This window comes from Triticum urartu, chromosome 4A (genome assembly GCF_056163025.1).
Source record: "Triticum urartu cultivar PI428250 chromosome 4A, HENAU_Tu73, whole genome shotgun sequence".
Lineage (NCBI taxonomy): Eukaryota > Viridiplantae > Streptophyta > Magnoliopsida > Poales > Poaceae > Triticum > Triticum urartu.
Window position 1 is genome coordinate 573478324 of NC_141876.1, and position 9750 is coordinate 573488073.

General features: G+C 48.3%; 1 pseudogene; it reads right to left on the reverse strand.

Annotated features, from left to right (window-relative positions):
* Nucleotides 1-454: 454 nt before the first annotated feature.
* Nucleotides 455-9315, reverse strand: LOC125554891 (protein FAR1-RELATED SEQUENCE 5-like; annotated as a pseudogene).
* Nucleotides 9316-9750: the final 435 nt, after the last annotated feature.

The following is a 9750-nucleotide window of genomic DNA, read 5'->3' on the forward strand; positions in this document are numbered from 1 at the left end:
AAATAGTAAGATCTGTATTAATTCACAATAAACAAATAAATTTGGGTTGAACAATAAGATTTACATGAACATACGAAAATCGTACTTAGGATTTTGAGGGCACGTGGACTTATAATGACCAGTAAGACCGCACTGGCCACATTGACGTTTGCTTTTCTCATCAAAAGCTTTAGGTCACCCATTTTAGTGACATCAGGACCATCCTTACCGTGGCCTTTAACACTCTGTTTTGGTGCGCCTTTGGTGTTAACTTTTGCGGGATCACGAACCAGAACATGATCTTGATTAGGCTCAAATGCATCGTCGTTCACAAACTTTTTCTTCGCACCAGGCTCATCCTCCTCAGTGTAATAATTATCTATTATGTCCCTCAGAGCCGCCTTCAACTTGTCGGATAAAAATGGTTTATCGCATGCTTTATGATAGCTTCGGCAGATAAGATAGCCAACTCGCTCTACCTAGCTCTGTCCCCTGCACCTGCCCATCCCCGCGCAAACAGATCGCTAGTGCGCTTCACGGGAAGTCCACCCCTTGCAACTTGGCTCAACCTCCGCAGTACTAAACACTTAGATATCTCGCGTAAGCGTAGCTAAATCAGAACGTGACGAATATGTTTGCAAGGAAGTCCTTTGCGATCCATACTTCTGCAACTGCACTTCACGGTTTCTTCGGAGTTACCTGGGGAGTAGTCCACAGTGAATCTGATATCCCTATTTTCATTCCTTGTCAGTATGAATCTGTGAGTGTCTGCTCCTCTCAGTCTCTCAAGGACGTCAAGCTCCCGTGCCTTCTTCATATCTTCCCGTAAGATATAAAAGTTTGCCGCCGTGAACTCACGGGCAGCTGATTTCTCAATATCTTTGCACTCATCCAATACTGGTACTGGGACTGTCTGTGAGTTTGTGTAATCGTCATGCGCCTCGTTCTCACGGAGATGAACTATGCAGTTCTCATAGTGCACAATCATATCAACAATAGTCATACCGGAGTCTAGATGCAAGTGAAGGCATGAATTCAGACTCTCACTTTGCTGGTTACTTCTCATACCTAGGAAAAACCCACCAGACAGATATGATGCAGCCCAAAGCCTTTTCTTCTTGTACATCCTACGTAACCATGTCTTTGTTTTCTCCGACTGCCATTTGGTGATAAACGCTGCCCATCGCTCCTCAAATAATTTTTTTGTAGTGGCATAATAAAGTAGAGACCCGAACTCCTTTAGAGACTTATGATGAAGGTGTTTCTGCATGTTCTTCTCAATATGCCAAGAGCAAAGACGATGCCAAACCTCCGAAAGTACCTTTCTGATGGCCTTAATCATAGCTGCATCTCCATCAGTAATTACTGACCTGGGCCTCTTCTGACAATGAGCCCTCAAAAACGTCTGAAGCGGCTAGACATATGTATCTTCCGTCTCGTCAGACACAAGAGCACAACCGAATACCATGGTGCAACGGTGGTTGTTCAGACTGACAAAAGGTATAAATGGCATGCCATATCTATTCATCATGTATGTCCTGTTGAAGACAATCACATCACCGTAGTCAACATAGTCTCGACGTGATTGAGAATCACACCAGAATAGGTTTTTCAGCCTTCCTTCATCATCGACGGTGTGCTCAAAGAAATCTGGATCCCTCTCTCTTCTGGTCATCATGATCCCAATGGCAGTGTCTACATCACCTTGTGCAAGCAACTTCATTTTTTTCCTATAAAACATGTTATAAAGCTTCTTCCTCCCAAAACCAGCCTTTGCATATGACCCGTGCCTACTGACGACATTATCATATATCATATGTTTCCTGATTCCAGCACATGCCATAGTTAATATCTCAACTTTCTCATATTCTTTTATCTGATTATGAGACCGAAGAAACGTGACTTCATCCGGTCTAGCTAGAACGTGATGGTGATCATCACTGAAACTGCTGACATGCCAAACGTTACGCTCTTTATCAAGTTTCAAAGTTATATGCGCTTCGCAGAAGCAACGAGTATCCCCTCTGAGCCTGCGGGTCCTGCCTTCGATTGTACAAAGTTTTGCCTGTCGTTTCCCAGCTCTCGCACACAGATACTTTCTCAAGCGCTTAGTTCTCTCACGACCTTTCGAATATTTCAGCAAGTCCTTTCTTACGCTGAAACCACGCTTGTAAGCATACTGGTTATAGAAAATGTAAGCCTCTCCTAGTGACCTGAACGTCTTCCTCATGACCTTCCAATGCATGTCCAATGATTCTTGCTGATATTCATCAAATCCGATGTAAAAATTAAACAGATCATCACCAACATGCTCATCCTTCCCGCTTGGACCATCTACATCTCCCTGTAAATTAATGCATGAAACCATGTATGTCAGTCAGTTATTATTTTAATATGCAATGTATGTAAGTTTCAAAACTTACTTTGCTGGAGCTGTCATCATGAGATGCATCAACGTGCGATTTGTCACTTTCATCGTCCACAATGTTCCTCACAAAGTCCCCGTCCTCGTCCATCTGCGCACATTTCAAAAAAATACATGTAAGCGCTCATACGGTTATTATGTCATTTCTTCTCCTATTTTTTTTAAAACATACCCGGAGTGCACTTTCAGCAAATGAATCATCTATATCCATATCATCAACATCATCATCATGTCGCTACATGATGCAAAAAACATGTAATTATCCGTGCGGTTTATCATATTTATTGTTTTTATCAACATTGATCACACTTACATTGCCACTATAAGATTCATCCAAACTCATGTAGTTCTCCTCAGCAGGTTCATCCATATTCAGTGACGAGGTTCCGTTGTCCTCGCCGTACTCATCACCATCATAATCGCCCTCCTCCTCTAACTATACATGTTTAAAAAAATTCTAAGATCAATCGAACACCGTGTAACATCATCCCTAAAATAATTTGTTCATCAAGCACAACGACATCACAAACCAACCTCTTGCACGGCGGCGAGGATGTCAGCTGGATCCATTTTGTCCGATGACGAACGCGCTGACGGCGTGACGTTGCTGGCCGGCCGAGGCAGGTGCCGACGGCGTGAGGGTGATAACCGGTTGTAGCAGACGCAGTCCGCGGAGGAAGGCGGCGACGAAGATCACGGGTGGGTGGCCATCCGCGCGACGGGAAAGGAACACGGCGGCAACGGCAACGGCACCGGGGCACGCACGGCGGCCTGTTTAGGGCGGCGAGCCGGGCGACGGCGACTTCGTGGAGACGGGGGCTGGCGTGGAGACGGCGTCGATGCGTTTAGGGTTTAGGGTTACGACGGCGGGCGTCGGCGGCTCCCGTGACGTTTTTTTTCAATAACTATCGACGCCAACGTGGAGACGTGCGGGTGTACGGCGGCGACGTACGGCGACGGGTGCGGGTATGCGGGCGGGCGTACGGGGCGCGACGTACAACGACTGGTGCGGCATACGCGGGCGGGCATACGACGTCGCGCGCGGACGTACGGCGTCGGGGTGTGTATTCCTATACCTAATGTGAAATGACCATACTACCCATTATACGTTTTAAGGGGGGGTTGTACCGAAGCACTCCCCTATGGAAGAAAACATCAAGGGATACAAAAGAAACTTCTGGAAATAAATTCCAAGAGCTTTTATTCAGCTTGTGTTTGTTATAGTCTGAATTTAACACTATGTGATATGTCAAAGTCTTGTGGTAAAACAACATAATTTTGGAGTTATCTAGGGCATATATACAACATTGCTAATTCTACAAAAGATGGCAAATTCTTGAAGATAACACAAGGGATTGACTATCAAATCATTGTCATCTACTCATTGGAAGAGTTGTGTTGATAAAGTTAAGACTATAAGATACTCCCTGGACATGATTGTGTCTTGACATCAACGCGATCCCACCAGTGGGTCTACGGTGGAGAGAGCCAGGGCAGTGGCTGCCCCTAATCAAATTTGGCTCCTCTTTCTTCCATCGACGGGGATCATATGGAGGTGCGGCAAAGATCGGAAGCGGGATGACAACTGTCGTCTCTGGTTATGATGTTTTCCCATGCGGGATGGGTGGAGCCATCATCTGGTAGAGAGATTGTCGTGACGGTTTTAGCGACAAATATGCGTTTATTGTGGATGAAACCCCATGATCCTGCCTCTCCAGCTAAATCAGGTATTGCCGAGGCCCACATGACATGATCTTGTTGAATGTGTTGGCTCGAAGGTCCGCTTCTCGACCTTTGGTTGAACTCATGGGCACTCGTGCGATGGTCCCTTTTTAAGGCTCTTTCTAGGAGTAATGTATTTTTATGTTTTTTGGCCATATGTCACGGGGTTTGTGTTAGGATGATTGAGATTCTGCTACAAGGCAAATGAGTTTGGTTTTTTTTCTTCGCATGCCAATTCGTTTGACATTAATGTTTCACTTTACTTAGCCTTACTTGAATAATCAATAATAAATCATAATATATGATGGTGGATATCCACCATACAGAGGCCGGAGTGCTTTCCTCATTTTTTGAAAAAGAAAGACAAGGTTCAGAAGAAGCCGTCCAACCAAAAGTGAACGTAAGAGCAACTCTAGCAGATACGCCATATCGCACAGTGGCAATACTCCTCTTTCTCCTAGGAATGAGGGATGCCTCATCTTCCTCTTGCTCCTCGTCGACCATCCACTCCTCCTCCGACGAGAGCGACACCTAGTCCGACTGCAGGGGAAGTGGCGTGGCTATAGGGAGGAAGAAAGTGGCTACAGGCAGCGATGTTGGAAGTAAAGGTTGTGAGCTGTTCGGCCATTTCAATAACCTTTTTATAATCGCAGGCAACAAGAAAACATGGCAGGCATCGATAAATTGTGGCGGGAGCGGCCATGGGTAGTTGGCACTGTTGGAAATATGCCCTAGAGGCAATAATAAAATGGTTATTATTATATTTCCTTGTTCATGATAATTGTCTATTGTTCATGCTATAATTGTGTTATCCGGAAATCGTAATACATGTGTGAATATATAGACCACAACATGTCCCTAGTGAGCCTCCAGTTGACTAGCTCATTGATCAATAGATGGTTACGGTTTCCTGACCATGGACATTGGATGTCATTGATAACGGGATCACATCATCAGGAGAATGATGTGATGGACAAGACCCAATCCTAAACATAACACAAAATCGTGTAGTTCGTCTGCTAGAGCTTTTCTGAATGGCAAGTATCATTTCCTTAGACCATGAGATTGTGCAACTCCGGGATACCGTAGGAGTGCCTTGGGTGTACCAAACGTCACAACGTAACTGGGTGACTATAAAGGTGCACTACAGGTATCTCTGAAAGTGTCTGTTGGGTTGGCATGAATCGAAACTGGGATTTATCACTCCGTATGACGGAGAGGTATCTCTGGGCCCACTCGGTAATGCATCATCATAATGAGCTCAGTGTGACTAAGTAGTTGGTCACGGGATCATGCATTACGGCACGAGTAAAGTGACTTGCCGGTAACGAGATTGAAAGAGGTATTGGGATACCGACGATCGAATCTCGGGCAAGTAACGTACTGATTGACAAAGGGAATTGTATACGGGATTGCTTGAATCCTCGACATCGTGGTTCATCCGATGAGATCATCGTGGAATATGTGGGAGTCAACATGGGTATCCAGATCCCGCTGTTGGTTATTGGCCGGAGAGTTGTCTCAGTCATGTCTGCATGGTTCCCGAACCCGTAGGGTCTACACACTTAAGGTTCGATGACGCTATGGTTATTAGGAAGACTTGTATGTGATTACCGAATGTTGTTCGGAGTCCCGGATGAGATCCCGGATGTCACGAGGAGTTCCAGAATGGTCCGGAGGTGAAGATTTATATGTAGGAAGTTGTCATACGGTCACCGGAAAGGTTCGGGGACATATCGGTATTGTACCGGGGCCACCGGAGGGGTTCCGGGGGTCCACCGGGAGGGGCCACCTCTCTCGGAGGGCCTAATGGGCTGTAGAGGAAAGGGAACCAGCCCTACATGGGTTGGGCGCATCCCCCCTTGGGCCCATGTGCCTAGGGTTGGGGGGGAAACCCTAAGGGGGGCGCCCCCCTTGCTTGGGGAGCAAGCCCCCTCCCCTTGGCCGCCGCCCCCCTCTAGATCTCATCTAGAGGGGGCCGGCCCCCTTCCTCCTTCCCCTATATACAAAGGAGCAAGGGGAGGGCTGCATACCACATCCAAGGCGCAGCCCCTCCCCTCCCCAACACCTCTCTTCCTCCGCAAGAGCTTGGCGAAGCTCTGCCGGAGTACTGCAGCTCCACCACCACCACGCCGTCGTGCTGCTGTTGGAGCCCTATTCCTCGACCTCTCCCTCCTCCTTGCTGGATCAAGGCGCGGGAGACGTCCTCGCTCCGTACGTGTGTTGAACGCGGAGGTGCCGTCCGTTCGGTGCTAGGATCTTCGGTGATTTGGATCACGATGAGTACGACTCCATCAACCCCGTTCTCTTGAACGCTTCCACTCACGATCTACAAGGGTATGTAGATGCACTCCTCTCCCCTCGTTGCTAGATGACTCCATAGATTGATCTTGGTGATGCGTAGAAAATTTTAAATTTCTGCTACGTTCCCCAACAGTGGCATCATGAGCTAGGTCTATGCGTAGTTTCTATGCACGAGTAGAACACAAGTTGTTGTGGGCGTCGATTTTGTCAATTTACTTGCCGTTACTAGTCTTATCTTGATTCGGCGGCATCGTGGGATGAAGCGGCCTGGACCGACCTTACACATACGCTTACGTAAGACTGGTTCCACTGACTGACATGCACTAGTTGCATAAAGTGGTTAGCGGGTGTCTGTCTCTCCCACTTTAGTCGGATCGGATTCGATGAAAAGGGTCCTTATGAAGGGTAAATAGAAATTGGCATATCACGTTGTGGTTTTGGCGTAGGTAAGAAACGTTCTTTCTAGAAACCTATAGCAGCCACGTAAAAACTTTCAACAACAATTAGAGGACGTCTAACTTGTTTTTGCAGCATATGCCGTGTGATGTGATATGGCCAAAAGGATGTGATGAATGATATATGTGGTGTATGAGATTGATCATGTTCTTGTAATAGGAATCACGACTTGCATGTCGATGAGTATGACAATGGCAGGAGCCATAGGAGTTGTCTTAATTTATTTATGACCTGTGTGTCAACTTATACGTCATGTAATTACTTTAATTTATCGCTAACCGTTAGCCATAGTTGTAGAAGTAATAGTTGACAAGACAACTTCATGAAGACACCATGATGGAGATCATGGTGTCATGCCGGTGACGACGATGATCATGGCGCCCCGAAGATGGAGATCAAAAGGAGCAAAATGATATTGGCCATATCATGTCACTATTTGATTGCATGTGATGTTTATCATGTTTTACAACTTATTTGCTTAGAACGACGGTAGCATAAATAAGATGATCCCTCGCAATAATTTCAAGAAAGTGTTCCCCCTAACTATGCACCGTTGCTAAGGTCCGTTGTTCCGAAGCACCACGTGATGATCGGGTGTGATAGGTTCTAACGTTTGCATACAATGGGTGTAAGCCAGATTTACACACGCAAAACACTTAGGTTGACTTGACGAGCCTAGCATGTACAGACATGGCCTCGGAACACGGAAGACCGAAAGGTCGAACATGAGTCGTATGGAAGATACGATCAACATGAAGATGTTCACCGATGATGACTAGTCTGTCTCACGTGATGATCGGACACGGCCTAGTTGAAACGGATCATGTATCACTTAGATGACTAGAGGGATGTCTATCTGAGTGGGAGTTCATTAAATAATTTGGTTAGATGAACTTAATTATCATGAACTTAGTCTAAAATCTTTACAATATGTCTTGTAGATCAAATGGCCCACGCTAATGTTGTCCTCAACTTCAACGCGTTCCTAGAGAAAACCAAGCTGAAAGACGATGGTAGCAACTATACGGACTGGGTCTGGAACTTGAGGATCATCCTCATAGCTGCCAAGAAAGCATATGTCCTTGAAGCACCGCTAGGTGAAGCACCACCCCCAGCAAACCAAGACGTTATGAACGCTTGGCAGTCACGTGCTGATGATTACTCCCTGGTTCAGTGCGGCATGCTTTACAGCTTAGAACCGGGGCTCCAGAAGCGTTTTGAGCAACATGGAGTGTCGGAGTAATTGGACACGGATACCCTGAAGACAGCGAGACAAGAATTCAAGACATCGGGGCTAGCAAAGCCCCTCAGTCCAACTACCTGGCCGGCGGCTGGCGGCTGGCTGCCGGCTGCTCCACCAGGCCGACTGGCAGCTCCGCCAGGCCGACTGCTGGCTGCCGACTGCTCCGCCAGGCCGGCTGCCGGCTGCCGACTGCTCCAACCAGCCGGCTTCCCGAAGTCAACTGCAGCCTGACGCGACCCCGACGTGACGGCTGTACCTGAGTACTGTACACGTGACACCCCAGCCATCATGTACAGTTTCACTTGTCCCCTGGCACTATTTATGAAGTGACCTAGGGAACAAGCATGACACCCCACCTTGCCTTGCCCATGCCACCTCATAGCTTACTCTCTAAGCTAGCTATGCATATATATATGGGCATCCATCCATCCATCCATCCAGGATGGACTCTCACGCACACACCCACAAGCAAGCAAGCTAGCAAGAGAGCTAGCTAGCCATCCATCCATCCACTCCCACGGGCAAGTATGCCCAAGCACTCCATATGGCCAGAGGCAACGGCCACCATGCCACATACATATGCAAAGCCAGATGCTTATAGCACTGATCTCAGATACAGCTCCAGGAGCACTTTGTACTGCCCGAGATACACCACAGATATATACTCAGACATGCAGGAGTAGGGGTGTTATCTCTCCGGAGAGCTCCGAACCTGGGTAAACTAGTGCGTGCTACTCGCATACCCATCCCTGGATATTCCAGCAGCAGTCTTGCTCTCACACGAAGCCACCTTGTGGCATATGTCGTCTTGCACCCCCCTAAGAATACCACGACATTTGGCGCCCACCGTGGGGCGGTACTATGCTACTGCGCTGCTGCTGGTTTTGCAGTCCGGGCGGGACCCTTTTCATCTTCACCGCCGCGACATCGCGCCGTCTCTCCGATAGCGGTCGGGGGCTCGACATCGGCATGCCCCCGGAGTGGCCGTGAGGGGCGGCGCGTCCTCATCATCAGCCTCACCGCCTTCGTCATCACCACAGTTGCGACGCGGACAGTCTAACCGCGCACGCGCCGCGCGCGGGGCCTCGCTTCGGTCAGCCATGTCCATCCACGCGCCGCTCGCGTCCGCTCCCCTCCGCGCCGCGCTTTGCTCCGGCCGGAGCGAGGGTCGTCCGCTGCTCCACATATCGTCTACGTTAGCTAGCTAGATGCAAGTCAGATAATCTCATACCATAGTCAGACACTTCCTGTGCAATGGCCAGATACAAGCCAAAACCATCGCCATATACTGAACCCAGACTATAGCCATACACAGCTCGTACGCATCCCAGATAATGGTCAGACACTTCCTGTACACTAGCAAAATCGTGGTCAGATACTAGCCTTGCATTAATCAGATAATGCCCATGCGCTTCCAAAATCCATGGCGTTGATGTCCGGCTGTAGCTGCTCCTGTTGCATCCTCGCGCTGCTTCTGCTCCGCCAACTTCCCTCGTCGCGGCCGCGGCCTCTTCCTGCTCCTGAGCCGTGGCTGCTGCGGGCTTCCCCATCCGCATGCCCATGCTGTCCCATTGCTCGCTGCTCTGTATCTCACTACGGCCACGGCGGTCGGCCGTCCCCA